The sequence below is a fragment of the Carettochelys insculpta genome, chromosome 31 (genome assembly GCF_033958435.1).
Source record: "Carettochelys insculpta isolate YL-2023 chromosome 31, ASM3395843v1, whole genome shotgun sequence".
Lineage (NCBI taxonomy): Eukaryota > Metazoa > Chordata > Testudines > Carettochelyidae > Carettochelys > Carettochelys insculpta.
In genome coordinates this window covers 9822451-9841744 of record NC_134167.1, presented here as the reverse complement: position 1 = coordinate 9841744, position 19294 = coordinate 9822451, and the positions used below count along the sequence as shown (strand labels likewise).

Here is a 19294-nt window from a genome sequence, read left to right as displayed (position 1 = left end):
GGGAAGTGTGATTTTAACAGGATCTGTCTCTTCCAACCTCCCTCCCCGGCTTTGAATATTATATCCTAAAATATAAAGGAAGCTGGTCCTTGGGTCTTCCGCTTGGACTTTTGCTTACAGGATTTACTATTATTTTACTCCAAAGTGTGCATTCACCTAATTTCTAATTCAGCCCGTTGCTGTTACAAGACTTGGATACCTCTGTTTGCAAGGCATGAATAAAAATGAAGCATCTGAATGGTAAAAGCTCAAGCCAGCTAGTTTAACTTTGACCCTGACTACTGAGGGAGGAGCACAGTCAGTGGAGTTTCACATCTCTGTCTAAATATGTAAGAACTATGTCTAGCATGTCCCAGGAAATCCAGGGTTTTTAAAAAAACTCTGTCCCCATCAGAAATAAAAAATCCATCTTTGTGCTATTGATTTTTGGTCTGCCACTGTACATAGTATCATTACCAGAAAGTGCTGTAGCCTGTTACAAAATGACAACAGAAAAGTCTGAGCAGTTCAGTCTTTGCTTCAGATTAGCCACAGTTACTTGTTTTCAGGCAGATGCTTTGGAGGAATTGTACATCTGATTTGTTCGGGAACTCAGAGGGGAGGCTCCTACCTGAGACCATAGAAGGTGTTTGCTGGTGCATGCCCAAGTGTAATCTTGGCTAATTTCAGCAACTTGCATCTCTGTGGGCGGCTGGTACTTTACCAATGTCAGGTGCGCCTATCCTAAAAGCTCCTGCACCCCTGCTTTACTGGCTCTGTCATTGTTCTGTCTCAGTGGACTAGTTAGTCCCAATCATGAGTCTTTCCCTGCACCAGGATCCAGGAGATGCAGGACCTTGGACAGCTGCTAATGGAGAAACCAGAATCAGAGGGAATTCCATCCTTTCTGCCACACGCATACCCCAATGCCGTGCACCTTTTTGCTCCTGATAGTGAATACTGGAGTGACATGCTCTAGGATTTACATTGAGGGAGTTCCATGGCCTGTGTAACACTGGAGGTCAGACAAGATGAGCACAATGGTCCTTTCTGGGCTTGGACTCTGATGCTATCCACACTGGTTCTGTGGAAGAGCCTCTGAGCCCACAGCAGTAGATTTGACCATTGAAGCACCTGCATGTTTCTTTGGTGTGTTCCTCTGCTCCTGACAGCTGAGTCACCAATATAATAGTCCTTCACCAATTGTCCTTTCCTCATATTATTGATTAAATCCCACCAAACAGAAGCGTTAAACTACCCTGCTAATGAAAATCAATGGCAATTATATATTATAGGGTAGAAGCATGGCCCCTCTAACAGTTAAAACTCAGGGCTGGGTGTCACGAGGCCTGCTTTCTCTTCCTTATTTTGCCACTAATTTACCAAATAACCATAGGAAAGTTATTTGGGGTTCGATTGTCAGAGGTTGGCCAGGGGAGCTCTCACGCACATTTAAAAATCAGACCTTTAATGGCCATTTCCAGGGCGAGAACTTCCCCTGCTGGTAGGGGCTAGATGCGGCGTGCATGACATTGGATAACCACACAGAGCACTGTGACAAGGCACTGCAATGTACGTCTGTGTATCCAAAACAGATCATCGCTGGGCATTTATTGTCTGTAGCCTGCCTGTGACTATGGGGGCAGCAAAGAGGAAGGGCAGAAGGAGTTTGTACAGAACATGTTGCAGGGCAGTGGTATCCCAATTCAGTGAGACTGTGTGTATGCTGCTGGAAGAGCACCTGGTACATTCCCCACAGTGCTGTAACACTTGAGTGAGTACGCAGATGCTGGTGATGCAGGGGTGAAAGTAATGCAGATTTCTTACCAGTACTGTCCCATTGCAAACCCACACCCACCTTGGGAAAGTTGCGATAGGACTATACTTCTACATCACATCAGGCCACACATGACCATATTCCACCTGACAAGAAGCAAAAAAGTGCAGAGGCTTTGTAGTGTAAAATACTGAGAATGTAAAATATAGGTAATTAAAGCAATAACTCAGATTTTCTTAATGCAGTTTCATTCCCATTAGTACGTGTGCAGGTGCAGGAGTCGGGGCAGAGGGTTGGGTGTGCTGGAGGCTCAATGCAGGGCTTGGGAAGCGCTGGTGCTAGGGACTCAGGATTGGGCATGCACGAGGCTTGGGGCTGTGGGGGACGTGCAGGAGCCAGGGCTAGGACCGGGAGCATGCGTGGGGAAGGGAACTTGGGGTCTGGGTAACTGTACTGGCCACAAGGGGAAATATAGGCTGTCAGTGGTGGGGCAGTAGTGTGAGAGACTCCCTGGCTTTTTCCCAGGGGCTGCTGGCCAGCATCTGTACATAACCTGGCTGCTCATCCGAGATGGAGCCTGGCTGGGAGAGTGCATTGCAAGCTGCATCCCAGCAGATTACTACAACAGTGCGCCTGGCTGACTTCTGCTGGAGCAGTGCACCAAGGCTACCCCTCTCTTTCACCCCTGTGGTGAGGTAACCTGGTTTCCTGAAACAGCAGCTGTTTCAGCATGAAGGGCCCTGGCCCATAACGAATGCTGGGGGCTTGAGCTGGTAATTCAGTTTCAGAGAGGAGTTTAAAATTTGTTTTGATTAGGAACAAAACCCCACAATTTCCCGGTTCTGTGAACTAGAATTGTTTTTTCCCAGCTCTGCTGGGAGTCCTGGCTCTAGGGCAGTCTTCTTGGGTTACTGCAGCTGAGCAGAGAGTCCAGAGCGCCAAAGAAGGTGAGCTGCCAAGGTTCTCAATGGCCAATCATGTGACCTGCCAAGGAACCAGGTTGGTCAGCTGGCAGGAAGCCAAGCAGAATTTCATTAAACATTATTCAGTCCCACTGAACACTTTGATTCTGACAAACCAGCAACTTCTGACTGGAGCCGGGGAGAACTTAATCCAAACTTTACCCTCCAACTCGACCAGAGAACACAAAGTCTTGGCGATTGTTTTTAAAAAATCCTGAAACTTGTTTATGAAAATTGTATGGGTTTTCTTTTTCTTTCTGCGTAATAACAAAAATCCATACTTTTCAGATCAAACAAAAGTTTCATCCAAGTAAAGGGCTGGTTTAAAAATGTTAAGAATCTTACTAGCTCTTTCCAATTTTCTATGAAAAGTTTTGGGATAAAAACTGTATTCACGAAGTGCAAAGTGCTTTACAAAGGAGCAGGAATCATTAGCCCCATTTCACAAATGAGGAAGAGGAAAGCTAAGTGACTTGGATAAAACCATACCATGAGTCAATAACAAGGCCTGAAACAGAACCTGTACTCCTCTGTGGTTAGAATGGAGTGTCAAATTCTCCCTGCTAGGGATTAAAAAAGAAATATTTGACATCCTCACAGAAGATTCTCTGTTTAATACCAGGATTAAAGGGATTTGCTTGGAGATCTGCTGTAGATCTATCTTTATTTGGTATTTTAATCAACCCTCCTCCCAGTATTTTACTGGTATGGTTCTGCTGGTACATTTCCCCACGTAGACAAACCCTGAGTGTAAGAAGAGAATTGCTAAGAAACCAAAACCATCTCCTGTAGGTGTAAGCAGAGGCACTGTTGTATATTTTAGCACCTTCTCCCCCATCCCTGCGATATATTTCTACAGCTGATAGATAGCAAACAAATGTCAGCATCTGAACACAACTTTGCTGACATTTGTCCAGTGACTGCTGATTTGTGAGTGTGTTTTGGTTTTGCCCTCAGCTTCCAAAGCTGAAAAATGCAAGAGAAACTATTCAGAGTGAAACAGCCTGATATCAGCTTAAACTGTTCACACCCCTTTAATCAGCTTTTCTGTCCATATTTAGAAGTAACACTAGAACCTTAATGACCAAATACAGCATCGGGGACTATTTTAGTTTCCTCCATAGCATTGACCATAACATATTGAGACATCAGCCCTGCAGGAGAACAGGCCCGAGTTAATTTCCAAGTAGTTAGGTATCTGAGATGGCTGATGTTGAATATATTATTGAGCTTTGATACTTTGTTCTTATATAACAGCTTTCATCTGACAGAGTATTGCAAATATTAAGGTAATGTAAACCCTTCTATGGTTTATTATTATTATTATTATTGTTTATTGTTTACTATTATTTATTATTAATCATCCTGATAACATGGGCCAAAACAGAGGCAGAGAGTAGCACTGAAATTTTCAAACAGGGAGTGCCCAAGATTACGCCCCGATGCCCAGATTTTGCCATATCATGGTAAATCTATGTTGCAAACAAAACCTGACTTTGAGATCTGGGCTAGTTGACTTGGTGTTTCCAAGCCTGCACTTGACTGGCCACACAATTGTAAACCTGGTTTGAAATTGCTGGCTCTGGGTTTCCTGCTGTGCCAACACATGCACTACAGAGACCTGCTGAGTTGGTCCATGGCTAGAGCTGCACCCACACAGCAAACGATACAGCTTGGACCTGAGTTGTAGCTGGATTAGAGCTCTGACCCACTCCTCTTCAAGGGTCCTGTGCCCTGAGTGCTTACTGACCCGAGTTGTTGGGGTTTGGGCTCAAACCTGAGTAAGAGCCCAGGCTTGGTGTATAGATCAGTGGTTCCCAAACATAATGGCAACACGTCACACTTCAATGAGATGTTTCCACAGCACACCCATTTTTTTCAGCCACATTGATTGCTCACAAACGTCACCCCCTCTCTGCCAGCCCATTGGAGAGGGGAGGCAGCATTTAAACTGCATCTGAGTTCCAACAGTCTCCAGCCCTCCCTTCCTTTCCCCTTGCCACAGCAGGGAGGGGGGGAGGCTTCCCTTCAGGCCAGGAAGCAGCATTTCAGCTGCTTCCCTGCAGGAACAGGCTCCTTCAGGTTTGGCATTTCCCCTCATGGTGGCTCTGCAAAGAGCCACCTTGGTGGTGGCAGGGGGGAGGAAATTGACCAACCCCACAACAGCTGGGACTGAGGCAGCCTTGCTGCTTGAGCCCCAGTTAGTACAATGTCTTTAGTTTCCTCAGCTCTGCAAAGATCTGCAGCAAGGGGAAACTGACAAAAAACTCACAGCACATTTGGACAGTTCTCACAGCACACCAATTGTGTTGTGGCACACCAGTTAAAAACCACAGGTGTGGCGTAAACATACCTTAAGTGGCCTGATCTGCCCAGATGTTGAGTACCTCACAAGGGTCTAGAAGTTTTGGCCTAAGTGACTTGTCCAGGTTAGCATGGAGCTGGGAATAGAATCTGAGAGTCTTTGGGATGTAGGACTGAAACAGGATTCCTAAACCTTCGAGTCCAGATTCCCTGCTACGACAGGCAAACCAATCATACAGTTTCTTTCACAAAGTGACTGTTTGTTCTAAGCTCCCTCTTGTTATGTCTATGTCCATATTCCAGCACAGTGGGGCCCTGAGCTCGGTTGTGTCCTCTCAGTGATATGGTAATATAAGTAATATGTCCTTGTCATTTCTCCACGCCAGAATGGTTAGCACTCTCACTGATTTTAATTTTTCCACATTTACCTTCAGTTGTTCATAGTTTTCTATATGAGATTGGAAAAAAAGGATATTTGCATTTCTTCATGAACATCTGTTCATTTGGGTAAACCATACAGATGCCTCTAAAAAAAGTGAGTTTGTTTCGGGGTTAGTTTCTTTAAAAAGAGGCTGAAGAAGACCAATAGTAATAGGAAAGGCAGACAAAGGCATGGGTGAGGGCAAGAGAGATGCAGTTCCTTTGTAATACTTGATATCTCAGAAGAATAGTAACAGAGAGGTAGTTGTGTTAGCCTGTATCTTAACAAAACAGGATGGCAGCCCTGTAGCATTTAAAGACTAACAACATAATTTATTAGGTGATGAGCTTTTGTGGGGAAGACCCACTTCTTTCCAGTACAGCACTAGCTCCAGATCTGAAGTAGTGGGGCTGTCCCACAAAAGCTCATCACCTAATAAATTATGTTGTTAGTCTTTAAATGCTTTAGCTTTGATATCTCACAGGTACTCAGATAGTTGTTTTGCTGAAAATCAGCCCTGTAAAAGCATGTGGAAAGGTTGGGCTGGAAGGGACTTTGGAAGGTCGTTGCATCCAGTCCCCTGCACTGAGGCAGGACCAAGCAAACCCAGACCATCAGGGGTGTTAGTCAATCCTGGTCTCAAAACCCTCCAGTCACGTGGGATTCAGAGCAGCTGCCCCAAACCCATGCTTGGGGGGTGGGCATGGTGGCCTGGAGCCAGCAGCAGGAATCAGACCCACCCGTGCACTAGCCATGGCAGCAGGAAACTGAGCAACCTGGCCCCAGCCTGCTGTGCTTCCCAGACTGACCCAGCTAGGAGCTATAGGAGTGGATCAGGCAAGGCCAGGTCACTCCACTTCCTGCTGCTGCAGTGAGTGCTGTACCAGGCCCCACACTAGTCCCCTAGGCTGTCTCACAGGGCTGGGGCAAAGGGTGCAGTGGGAGTGAGAAGGAGATGGAGCAGGGGCAGGAAGAGGTGGGGTGAGGTGGGAAGAGTCAGCGCAGGGGTAGAGCAGAGGCAGGGCTGGGGAAAGGGGTGGAGAGCAAGTGGGGTGCGAAGAGGCAGGGCAAGGACTGGAGAAGAGGTGGGGTGGGGACAGAATAGGGGTGGGGCTTATGGAAGGGGTGGAATGGGGTGGGAAGAGTAGGGGTGGGAGCAAAGACAGAGTAGGGGGGCAGGGACAGAGTGGGGGTGAGAATTGGGGAAGAGGTGGGGTTGCCGTGGGGAGGGGCCTGTTTACTAGCCTGACAGAAATTTTTCTTAATATCCAACCTCAGTCTAGATGAGGAGAATGAACCCTCAATGCACTCCATGCTACTACCGAAGAGTGCTGTATCATTAGTTTCCTGAGGTACCCACTGCAGAGTGGGGCCGTAACCGCTCTCCTCACAGGAAGCCGGAGGCCACACGAGAGCCTGTGAAAATACTCTTATTTACTCCCTGGCAGCTCTTTTGCTGCACGCTGAGACTGACCCAAAGAATGGCCATGCCAGGGGACTGTGCTCGCAGCTCTGCATCCCGATTCAGGCTTGTCAGCTCCCGGGCCCGACAACCCAGTGCAGAGCCAGCCAGCGCCGCTCTTCGCAGTCTGGAGTGTGGAGCTGAGCTGGGCTGGGCTGGGCTGATGCCAGGCCCGGGGAGTGCACAGAGCAGAGCCATGGAGCACTGTTGTGTAACATCTGTATTGACTCCAGGCTGCCTTGAGTTTCCAATCCCCTTTCAGCTTTGCCCTGGCTCCACCTGAAAGTTTTCTCCCTCTCCCTCGAGCAGCCAGGTCAGCCCTGGTGAATGAGCAGGACTGACGGCTGAAACAGCTGGGGTCCTGGATGTACCTGTGGATGGGTTCTTGGGTCTGCCTATGCTTTCCAAATGGATTAGGACTCTTGCCCGCTTAGGCCACCCATGTGTCAAACACCAGGTAGTGATAACGCTGTCTCACTGCAGACGCAGCACTGTGTTTGACTGGGGGGCCATGGTGGTGAGAAACAGTGTTCCTGCTAATCTTTTCCAGCCATTGGGTCGAATAAATTTTATTACATGCACCAAGACACTAGTGAGTGTGCCCCAGCACTAGAAACACATGCTGCCTCCTGTGGCAGACCAGCTGGGTGGCACATTCGCTCATGGGCGACCACCCAAGCACTCAGTTTACAGGGAACAGCTGTGAGAAACGTCCTCCAGCCCCAGGAGAATTGTGGCCCAGAAGCCCCATGAGCAGCCAGATGCCTGGCTCCCAACTTGCCGTTTGCTGACCTTCCCGGCAAGCTGTAGGCCTAGGCAGCGTTCAGGGTTAGCAGAGCGCCCCCCAGATGGGTTGTGCGCTTCCCCAGGTGGTGCACATCACAGAATTTATTCCGCACACCATTGGAGGGGAAAACTGCCGCCTGCCAACACCTACCACAAAAGTTTTCTCTTTCACACCCCACAACCCAGCTAATACCCCCCCCCGCAAAAAAACAGAGCCCCAATCCCTGGGGGTTGGCTTTGGCAGCCCCCCACGCGTTGCAATCCCAGCCTTCCTCTGCCGCCGGGGTAGGCTCTCCAGCCGGCCACCTCCTCCCGAGTCTGATGACAGTGGCTCTCCAGCTGCGCATTGTCTGGGCGGGCCCGGAGCGGGGCGGGGGGAGCCGGGACACCAATGAGGCGGCGGCAGGCGGCGGCGGAGCAGCGGCGATTGGTGCGGGGGGCTCCGATCAGCCGAGGGGGCGTAGGGAGCAGCGGGGGCCGGAGGAGGACGGGCGCGGGGCCGGAGCGGGCGGCGCTGGAGCGCCCCGGCGCAAGGTAAGCGCCGCTCGCTTGGCTTGGGTGTGGGGGGGCGCCCGGGCGGGGGTGCCTGGTTTTTGGAGGGCGGGGGGAGCTGGGTAACAAAGCCGGGGTGGGGTGTGTCTCCTCCTTGGCAGGGGCCCCCGCTCCCTTTTCACGGGCTGCAGCAGCCTGTAAAGTTTGCTGCCCCCGCCCCCACGAGCCCCCACCTGGCCTGGTGCCCCTGGACTGCCCGAGGCGGCTCCGTGTGCAGCGCCGGGCGCAGCCGGCTGGCAGCCGCCTGAGTTCTGCTCCTGGCTGGGAGGTGTCCTAGGTATTAGAGGAGCGAGAGGCTGGGGGTGCTCCTCCGAGCTTGGGCAAGAAGTGGGGGCCCAGAGTCAGCCAAAGGAAGGCGGGGCTTTCCTCTAGCATTGTCACTAGGTTTTTAATCTGAGTTCTGAGCCAGATGCATCATCTCCGGGTCCTTCTCCTCTTATCTTCATCGGCATAATTGGGTGGTTGGGTAACCCTTTCTCCCCAGCCCGCCTTAATGTGCAGGCTCCAGTTCCTTTTGGCCTCTGCTTTGTAGACAGGGGAGGGGCTAAGGATGCTGAAAGAGGAAGAAACGGCTCTGGAGGGCTAGAGTCTGGTTTTCAGTAGACACCAGAAAAGTTTACAAAAGTTGCTCGGGGGTGCAAACTTTGTGTTCTAAAGCTTGATTTGTGGGCCAGTCCCTGGGTGGTGCAACACGTTGGAGGTGGAGTGGATCAGGAGCTATTCAGCGTGTGGATGTCGGTGTATTTCGTGTTTCCAGTGCACTGTGTAAGCTTCCTTAAGGGAGGAAGAGAGGCGAGAACTTAGAGGTTTTCAGGGAGGCACTCCTCCTAACTGGTGTGAATTTCAGCAGTTGTTTGGCCAAACAGTACTACGCTGCCACTCTGAAAAGAATAAATCAGCCACAAATGCCATCTGTGAAAGGGAAAGAGAGCAGCCGCTCAGGAACTTTTTAAAACCTAGGGATGGCTCTTTATTTGCAGAAATGCTGTGTGTAAAAGATGTTCCAATCCAAAGGCCCCTAAACCCAGCAAACCTCTGCTTTGCCCCCCCCTCCCCCGCAGAAACAAATATTTTGCACCTTTGAGACTTGAGTGGGTCTGAGAGTCTTATTTTATGAGGCACAGAAACAATGCAAAGTCATAAGCAATTCAGAAGCCTTTGTAAAGACAGAAGGGACCCTTCTGATCACTTAAAGCTCTTGGCTTTATCGCAGCCTCTTGATGTTTATTTGTGATTGAGTAAGGATAGCCTGGCTCAGAATAATGACCTGTATGGTGAGATTATTAACTCAGAACCTGTTCAAGTACAGGGGGGTGATTTCCTTGGGTCATCTGCCCCATATAAGAGACACCCAGGCCTCGTGCTGACCCTGTGGGCACGGTTGGCCTTCACTCAAATTAGCAAGCGTTCCTCCTTGAGTGTGAATACATTGCCCCACCCTGCCACCCAAGACAGTTCTAGTACTTGGGAAAGTCGCTGTGTAGGCTGGAGTCTCCCACACTCTGCATTGTAGCTTCCTGCTGGCACCTTGATGACGGTTGAGAGGGCAGGTCACTCTGTGCCCCTAGAGCCCGCATGGGTGTCAGTGGGACTGGCAGCCTGGGGGAGGAGTCTGGCCTGAACTGCGCCAGCTCATTTCCTGGAGGTCACAAAGAGCTGTTTGATAGCAACTATTACTAGTGGGGCTGGGTTTGAACTAGTGACCGAGGGGGGAAGATGTCAGTAGACCCCCACTGCCTTGCACCGTCCAGCCCAGCTCGCTTCATTTCACTGTCTGAGTCTCACCCGGAGGCTTTCCTACCCTTTGCTCTAACTTCTACCTGGCTTTCGCCAGAGCAGGGCCCTTCAGGCTAAAACCACTAGGGAATAGAGCCAGGGCTTTATTAGGGGATTTTAGTGCCTGACTTTATGATGAGTGACCCATTTTCCCCTTTCCAGATGCCTTGCAGGGCACAGTCTCCGGCTTCCAGCAGGACTGTGGCTTTAGCTTGCTCCCACTAAATGGAATACTGGGCTCCCATTGTAGGACTTGCCCTGTGGGTCAGCAGTACTTACAAAAGCCGTGCTAGTGATGCCATGGGCATGGGAGAATTGTTCTGGTGAGCAAAGTAGCCTTATTTAGGGGAGGGCTGCAGAGGGCTTTGTACAACCATGTAGATTATATGGGCCTAAAACCATTTGGGCAAATTGTCCTCACGGGTGATGGGCCATGGAGTAGGGTGGCAATTGCTACGTCTCCGGCTGGGCTCAAAGCACAGAAATATCTGCCGAATGGGGCACCTAGAGATTCGCGGGAGATGATATTGTTCTACTCTAAGTTACTGTGCACACGTCCTTCATGCATGCCTGACCTTCTCAGAAGACAAGAGCCCAGGGACTGTCTCCGCACACTTAATTGGTGGGAACTGGTGCTGAATGTCCCAGCTTGGAGACCCACTGGTGCCCTACCAGGAGAGCCCTTTTCATACCTCTACCCAACAGCTTTAGGAAGTTGGTCCAGGACTTCCAATGGTACTTTGCATCTCTTTCCGGACTCTTAATATCCTGCTTTCCGGCCTCAGTGGCTACTGATGTTTCAGGCTGTCTCCAGGCTCAGGAGTGCAACCTTAGGTCAATTTCCATTCATTTGTGTTTGTTTTCTGCATGGTCATTGAGGGATAGGAACTTTAAAATAAAAGCTGCCAGCTGCATTTGGGAAAGTGCACCATACCTACCTCTAGGAATTGCTCTGATTCAGGGATCAGGCCCTATCAGTTAGCATCGTGGCTGGTGCTACACCCCAAACGTAGATGACCACGTGCAAGATAAGCTTATTTTTCGCAAACTGCAGCAGTAGGGCAAATATACCATTTCCCAGCTACCTGATGGCTTAAAGGTCTCTGATCCTACAGTAATGGATGGTGGGAGGAAAAAATATCCACTTCTCCATAACCGTCGCTTAAGGTTTCTCTGAAGTTCTCAGCTAACTCCCAGAAGTGCCCCCTGCTGTCATACCCTGTTTCCTGTCACTTCTTTCCTGTGCCATCACTATTGGGCCACTTAAGGTGCTCTGCAGTTTGGCAGGTGCAGCTAGAGACCTACTGCAGCATATGTGCCCTGTGCTGCGCTCTCTGGACACCCTATTGCTGTGTGTTGGGAGGATACTGGGATGGGTCTGCAGAGGCTGCCAAGGTGTATGCCATTCTATTTGCCAGCACAGTGGGATGTCAAGCAGCTGCTAAGGAACCCGGTAGCTTGGCGTTTTGGTGGTGATGCAGCTTGGTAGGTGGGTTTGTCTGGGTCAGGGGAAAATGGTTTGCGAAAGATACTTTTAGGGGAATTGCCTTTTTTGTGCAATCGGCCTTGAAAATGACTTCAGAAACAGGTAATATTGCCTGGCCAGGCTACTAAACGCTGATCTTCACAACGTTCTCTGTATGCAGGAGGCATTGAGGTTTCTCACTGATTCAGGAAACCTCACAGAATTCACATTTCTGTGCTGTCCCCTGCTAAAACTTGCCAAGAATGTTACAAAAATGAGGGATTTTCCTAGCATAATCCTAAGCTAAACAGTAATGACATGCAAGCCATTTTTAATGGTTAGGTAAACTAAGGCACGGTGCGCTCAGCTGACTTTGCCCAAGGTCGCATGCAGACCCACTGGCAAAGTTGATGATAGATCCCTGGCAGCTGAAGATGGTACAGCTCATACTAGACAAAAAATGCATGTCTTTCACTGGGAGGGTTATCCCTTAGGATGGCTTAGCTAGTGGTGTCACTACATTCTCCTGCTTGGATTCTTGAAATGCAGTTATGCTCTGCTTCAGCTCTGACTTATTGGGCTTACTGCAGGAATCATTGTGAGACGTTCTGCAGTTTTTGTGGCATGAGAGGTTAAATTAGATTATCATAATAGAGAGAGTCCTGTAAACCCAGGAAAGCTTTCAGACATGGGCACCAACCACTAGATCCAATTCCACCCCAGATTTGTTGATTTTCAGCCATCCCATTCCCTTGGATCTTGGGCATCTGGTTTAGCCCACGTTTGTGAAAATAACAATTGTTGTAGGTAATGCAGTCATACCTGGATGCATTGCTTGGTAGGCACAGCCTCTGTGAGTCCTTAATCAGCTGGACTTTCCCATTAGCCGTATCTGCTCAAAGCTTTAAATATCAGCGCCGACTTCCTTTTAATAAACTCAACACATGGTGTGTCTTGTTGCACCAGTCTTTGTCAGTTTCTGTGCCTACTCTTAGGTTTACTTTATACCCCTGAGTCAGGGCATGTTGTGTGCAGCAGTGTGACAGTGACCCATGCTTCTCACCTTTGCACGCTCCTAACCTAATGAATTTGTTAGTCTCTCAGGTGCCACAGGACTGCTTGTTGTTTGCACACTTCAGTTACTTTGCTTCACTCCATGCTCCTCAGTGACCGGAGTCCAAAGGCCGGATGACAGCAAGAGTAAAGTGATGACTTGGGCGGGGGGTGAAAATCATGCTCAGGGCTTTGCAGAGGGTTCTTTTTGGCTGCTGTGGCTAAAGTCAAGTTTAACATCTGATCTGCATCTCTAATCTTAGAGTGTGAGCTCTTCCTGTGGTACTTATATAACATAAAGAGAGGGGCATTCTTAAGATGAGCCTTTTGGTGCTAGAATAGAACAGAGGTGAGTGGGGGAAAGGCTGTGTTCTTCACTGGCAGAGATGTAAAAGCATAAACCGTTCAAACACTAGCACTTAACCAGTTAATCATTTTAACCGAGGGCCCACGGCCAAGCCCCACCACTGTTCCTTCCTCCCCAGCCTGCTGGCTTCGCAGTGACCATAGCTACTCAGGCCTGGTGTGGCTGGCTGCTGCCAGAGTTAACTAGTGAGGACATTTTATTGGTTACCATCCCTAACTGGCAGAGGGAGTGACTTCTTGACTATCAGGGTTTCTTCCTTAAGCGTCTGTGCTGCTAAAATCTTGATAAGATAGAAAATCATCTGATTTCCTCCTGACCAGTCATCTCCCCATGAGACCACCACAGCTGCACTCATTCCTACTGCTTTTGTTTTAAACTCCCCGAGTGCCACTGTAGTTACTATGGGTTTGTGCAGCAAGAAGACTTAACGTTCCTCAGGGCCACTTCAGTTCGTAAGCCATGGGGTGAGACAGTGATTGTAAGCAAGAGCCTTTTTGCTGTACCTCTTGACTGTTGTGCTTGTCAGTTATTGATCTTTTTTTTTAATGTATTGAGCTGCTTTGGGGCAGAGTGAGGTAGTATGTGAAAAATCTCATGTTTGCATTGTGAGCTCTGGTATTTAGCATTTCGAATAGGACACCGACATGTTCTTCGACACCCAGACAAATAAAGGTATTGCCTTGGATGTGAGGTGGTCAGTGTTAGGCCCCTTTCTAGAAACCGTGCATGAGGAACCGTGATTCTGCACATCAGAGCCTAAAGGGGAAGAAGGACTGGCAGCTTTGCTTCTTGCTTAGGAAATAGAGTTGATGACAGAAATGAGGGTGTCAGAAAAGGCTTAAGCAGCTTGCTGCTTCAGATCTAGCAACCCCTCGATAAACAGGAAGTTGGTGCTCAGTCAAAAGCAAATCTTCAGTGTGAGAAACGGAAGATGCCCTGGCAAGATTACTACACCAGCTCTAAGTTGCTCTGGCAGGGAGAGCTTGCTCTGTGCATCAACTCTTTTTCAATCATAAGACTGAGCCTAAGTTATTTACAGAAGCCTAAGCACATTTACCTTCTGGCAAATCGTCCATAAGAGAACCTGTCTCATTGCAGATAAATAAGCACCTTGCTCTTCAACTTGGGCACCTTAAAAACTAAGCTTCTCTGCAATTTAGAGCACCACAACCTACCCGCATTACCCATTGATAATAATAAACATGTACAGATAAGCCAAGAAAGGCCTACTGCTTGAGATCTCTGGAGCATTTGATTTAAGGATCTGATTATAAAGCTTTGCCTCTTTGAATCTCTGTGGCTGCTGCCCCATAATGTCTGCCCTGCTCCCCAACTTCCTGCAACTGTGACAATTTAAATCAATGCAAATCCTTTCATTATATTTATTTAAAAAAAAAAAAAAGCCTGAAACTGAAAGTTTTGCACAACTATGAGAATTTAAATCAGGAAAAGTGGCCGGGGAGATGATTAAAAATAACTCTTGTGCATCAAAATGATGCAATCAAAATAGAATTTTGCAAAGCCTTTCTGTGGGTGTACTAAGACAGACAGCAATAAACCCTGCTAAGGGCTGTAAATGGGTAGAGGAAAATTTGCCAGCTGGTGCAAATTGTCACTGCTGTATTGGGTAGTTCAAGATAAAAATCTCAGTATTTTTTTGAAGTATGGAGGCCTATGTCTAGATGAGGCTTCCCAGGCAGAAACTTCGGTTCCGTTATTTCTTTGCAACTATTTACACCAGTGCGTACCTCCATAGCCTTTGGGGAACTCGCATCCTGGAGAAAAGCCCTCATAAGCACCAGGCTGTATGTTTGTTTTTTTCAGACAACAATGGAGTCTAAGAGCCCTAGAGAAGAACACAAACGCTTCCCATCTGCATAGGACGCTGTAACGTTTGGAGGACTAACCATGTAACATACTCTTCCTCTGCATGGTGTTTGCTGGTAACTTCTCCTGATGGTTCCTAGCCTTTGATGGTGTTGCAGAGTATGTTAGTCACGTAGCCAGGTATTCTGTTAACGGACCCCTCTGGAGTAGGGAGATGGGCAAGTGCAAGAGTGTCTTACTGGAGCTCCCTGTACCTAATGATTTCAGTAGCCTCTAGACCAGGGGTCTGCACCCTGTAGCTCCAGAGCCACATGTGGCTCTTAAAGGACTTCTTTGTGGCTCCTCATGCTATAATTGCAAAGTTTGTGTTTTTTAAACAAAACCCTCCTGATTTATTTTCAATATTCTGGTGAACATCTAAAAGCCCAACATTGAGTAGCTCATATCTAAACTGTGTGATCACAAAATGTTGGATAACTCCCCCTTTAATATGTGCAGTACATTGTGGGGTGTGTGTGTGTGCTGTTCTTAAAATAGGGGTTAGAAAAAGTGTGGTTTCACGCTAATTATTATGGACTGTCTCATATTCACGTGCATTGCGGCTCTTCAATTACCGAGTATTTTTACCACTTTCAAAAAAAAAAAAAAAAAGGCTCTTCCTGCTCTTTTGGTCATCTACCCTTGCTCTAGACCCCAGCCTAGATTGGGGTCCTCTGAGTGTTAGGCTCTATAAGCACATATTATAAAAGTGGCAGTCCCTACACCCCAGAGTGTGGGGTGGGAATTTTCACAAGTGGCGAATTCTGTTAAATGCTTTGGAAAAGTCTCACCCTTTGAACAGAAGGACAAAAAGAAGTATTCCCACTGCCTGAGGTGAAGTGACTTGCCCGAGGTCACCCAACAAGTTGGGTAGAGATGGGATTTGAATCACCCGTCAACCCCAGATCAGGGTGTTAATTACAGGGTTGCAGTCCGTCCTTCTCAAAATAATTAGGAGATTCAATCCATGGGGAAGGGCAAATTGAGGGAGTACAAGGTGGCTGGAGGCTTGCCCAGGTCAGACATCTAGTCAAAATGTTGATCTTCATACAGCTGTGAATCTCAGTTGTACATATTTGCTTCGGCGTCAGTCTGTGCGTCTTGGCTGCGGTGTTATTACCCCTTCCTTGCTCGCCTATCTGTCACCCATCCTTCTGTCTTTGTAATTGCAACTGCTCCTGCCTGAGACATGAATAGATCCCCCCCCCCGCAGGAACACCGTTTCTGCTCTGTTCCTCCCTTCTGAGCTCGCAAAGAATGAGAAATAATGGCCTCATTTGCAGGTCTCGGGGATTTGGCTTGTGGACGCTCATCCATTCTATTCAGCTATGTTTGCCATCCATCTGGCACCATTACTCTTGTTCTGTCTAGAATTTTTGCCCTTGCATAGAGGCAGGAGGAGCAGGTTGCCGGTCCTCTGGCCACACTTCTGAAGAATATCAGGGAGAACTGGGTGTGTAAGTGTATTATTATTTGTTTGTACTTAGTACAGTAATCCCTCGAGATATGCTCATTCAAAATGTGCGTGTCTCGTGTTTACATGAGAGTGGGTGTGGGGGGGAGTGTTGTGGGGAGGGTGGAAAAACCCTGCAGCGCCAGACCAGCAGAACCAGCCGCAAGGCTCCCTTGTCAGAGAGCGGGGAGACCCAAGGCCAGGAGGCAGGTGTCCCTTGCCTCCCCGTGGCTGGCTTCTCAGTCCAACTCCCAGCGACAGCCCCAGACAAGGCTGCCGCTTGGTTCCCTCTCCTGGCTGCTTGCAGGACTGGGGAAGCTGACCAGGTCATGACTGGTCAGCTTCCTGGGTCCCAGTGGGGGAGCTGGAAACCAGGCTGCTGCTTGTTTCCTGTCTCCCCTGGGCTTGTGGGACTGGGAAACTGACCAGCTCGTTGCTCCCCTGCCCTGGCAGGGCCTGGGAAACTGACCTGCAAGTGGCAAGGAGACTGGAACCAGGCTGCACCCTGGTTCCCCACTCCCCACCACTGTCCCTTCAACTTGCATGAAAATTTGAGTGGGGGTTGCAGGAACGCAACCCCCATGTAACTCAAGGGTTTACTGTAATATACTAAGTTGACAGAATTATAATTTCATATCACTTTTCAGATGGAGATCACAGAAATGGTTGTATGAGGGTCAGTGTTATCCCAGTGAAATTTATGGGTGCAAAATTAGGGATGGGGGGGCCCCAGAAAAGACTGACATGCTCAAGTCAGTGTGCTGGTGTCAGTGCTGGGAGTAGAACCCTAATCCACAATGAGATCCAACTGTGGGCTGTGGTCTTCAATGAATTGCCTGGAAAGGAGGCTGTCTTCTCCTCTCCAGCTGTCAAGATAGATGTCCAGGCTTGTGACTAGAGAGCCTAGTGGACTGGGAGAATGCCTGCATGTGAGGAGGAGCCTAGCTGCCTCTACTGGAAGCTGTTACTTGATCAACAACAGGAGAGGAATTGCTCTACGTGAGAGTCTCTCTGTAGGGATGCTGACTGTGCAGTGCAGTAAGATGACTTTTATCTGGAACGAGTGCTGAGCTTCTCAAAATGGCCCTAAGCCAGGATTTTTCCCTCTGTAACTGTCCATCATTTGCCTCCTTGGAGATGAATAACACTAATATCCCAACAGATCTCAGTTAGTCAGAGTGCACAGGTTCATTCCTGCCTGTCAAAAAAAAGCACATCTCTGGAACACAGTTCCAAAAGGGAAAGGAGCAATACAGGTCCCTGAGATCATACCATGGATACTAAAACACTGAGAGGCAGCGTTGCTTAGCGGACAGACCACTGGACTGGGAAATAGGAAACCTTGCATCTATTCACAGCTTTGCCACTGATCTCCTATGTGACCTTGGACATGTTGCTTTCTGTCCTGTGGCTCATTTTCCACTCCCATCCTTTTTCTCCCTAAACTGGGCTAGAGCTGTGTTCAGTTCCTGGCTGTGCTACAGACTTCTTGTGTGACCTTAATTTCTCTGTGCCTCAGTCTCCCCATCTGTAAAATAGAAACAATACTCCTTCCTCACAACTTGTAGTTCGGCTTCAGTTCAAGGAATGTCGTTACTACTAGTTAGTGCAGTGGGGCCTTGAATTCAGCTGGAGCCTGTGTGGCTGTATCAGTACAAATAGTAATAATCATCCTGAGTTCCTTGAGGTTCCTTCCAGTGTAGTAGTCTGTGATTGCCTACCTGCCTGCTTCCCTCCCCTCGCAGTCCCTTCACTGCCTAACCCAACTATTTCAGCCTTGCGGAGGTGATTGTGAAACTCAGTAGCACAAGCTAGGAAATGAAAAGCCTAGTCAGTCTTTCCGTTGTTGCTTGCGTTATTATTTTGTGTTTTCTGTTCTCCTTTTTCAGGACAATGCTCTGTGGATGCAGTTGTTAGCCGTAGCTTTGAATTTCCTGCCCTTTGTTTGCTTGTGTCTCACTCTGTGTTTAAATATAGGCTCTGGTCGTTGGGTTGCTGCTGGGTTTAGAAGCATGGAGTAGAATAGAGTTACAGTTTTGTTCAGGGCTGTGCCAACCTGGGGTGGGGAAGGTGTCCTAAATGTGGCCCGGGAGAACAGGGGAGCAGGGATTCCTGACCTAGTCATTGCCTGCCTCGCGGCTGCAGGCAAATCATCTCATTCTGCCTTCACTTCCCTTTCTGTAGAAAAGCCACCTCCTTGAGGTGTTAAGAGAACTGACTTCTTTGTGTAATGGGCTTTGAGGTCGTTGACTGACGGGCCTGAGCAGCAGAGCGCTGAAGTACCCACTGGACCCTGCTGCCGCCACGTAGATCTGCCATTGAGCTCAGTGTGCTGCTCAGCCCTGCATCTTTAGCTTAACATGTGGGATATGGTCTTCCTCTGCCTGGAACTGTAGGGTGAGGAGAGTAGCTGAGCAATTCCCTTAGGAACTGAATAACAGTACAGGTTGCACCTCTGTAGTCTGACACTCTGGGGACTTGACTGGTGCTGAGCCAGAGAATTTGTCTGGCAATGGGAGATCAGTATTGTCTGGTGGCATTACCAGCACTTCCACTGCTGACTGGGCTCCTAGAAGACATTTAGGAGTAAATTAAAGCTCAATAACAGCCCAGAACAGTGACAGCCACCAGTCCTGGCTTTCAACAAACTTTATGGAACTGCGGGAAATTTGGCCATACCCATAATAAGTTGACACCCAGCTAGCTAAAGTCATGCTGGATTACGGATGTTGCTGACTGAGAGAATTCTGGATTAGAGAGGTTCAACCTGTACTTAGTTCTCAGAGTGCATCTCATTACCAGAGTACAAAACACTTTACAAAAGAGCTTAATTGTGGTTTTGCCGTTGTACAGATGAAATTTTTTGTATAAAGTGGTGCCTTTTTGGCATGAAATCTCCAGTTTAGTACCTTTTACAACTGTCATTGGATTTGTGTTATGGTAGCGATTAGGGCTCCTCTGTACTAGACACATCACAGACACATAATGAAGAAGCACGCCCTAAGAAGCTTACATCTTTAGAAACAATGTAATTTTTTTCTAATTCTGAGGTTAATTCACTTAGGTGCTTT

General features: G+C 48.4%; 1 protein-coding gene across 3 annotated transcripts in view; it reads left to right on the top strand.

The window, feature by feature from the left end:
- Positions 1–8176: 8176 nt before the first annotated feature.
- RASSF2 (Ras association domain family member 2) overlaps positions 8177–19294 on the top strand; it is a 42041-nt gene continuing 30923 nt past the window's right edge. Inside the window, exon 1 of one of the 3 annotated variants that reach the window (XM_074981812.1) lies at positions 8177–8225. The gene's annotated coding sequence lies outside the window, so the exon portion shown is untranslated. Of the gene's footprint in view, positions 8226–14553; positions 14912–19294 lie in introns of those variants that run through there. The other 2 variants (XM_074981813.1, XM_074981814.1) reach the window with 2 other exon arrangements.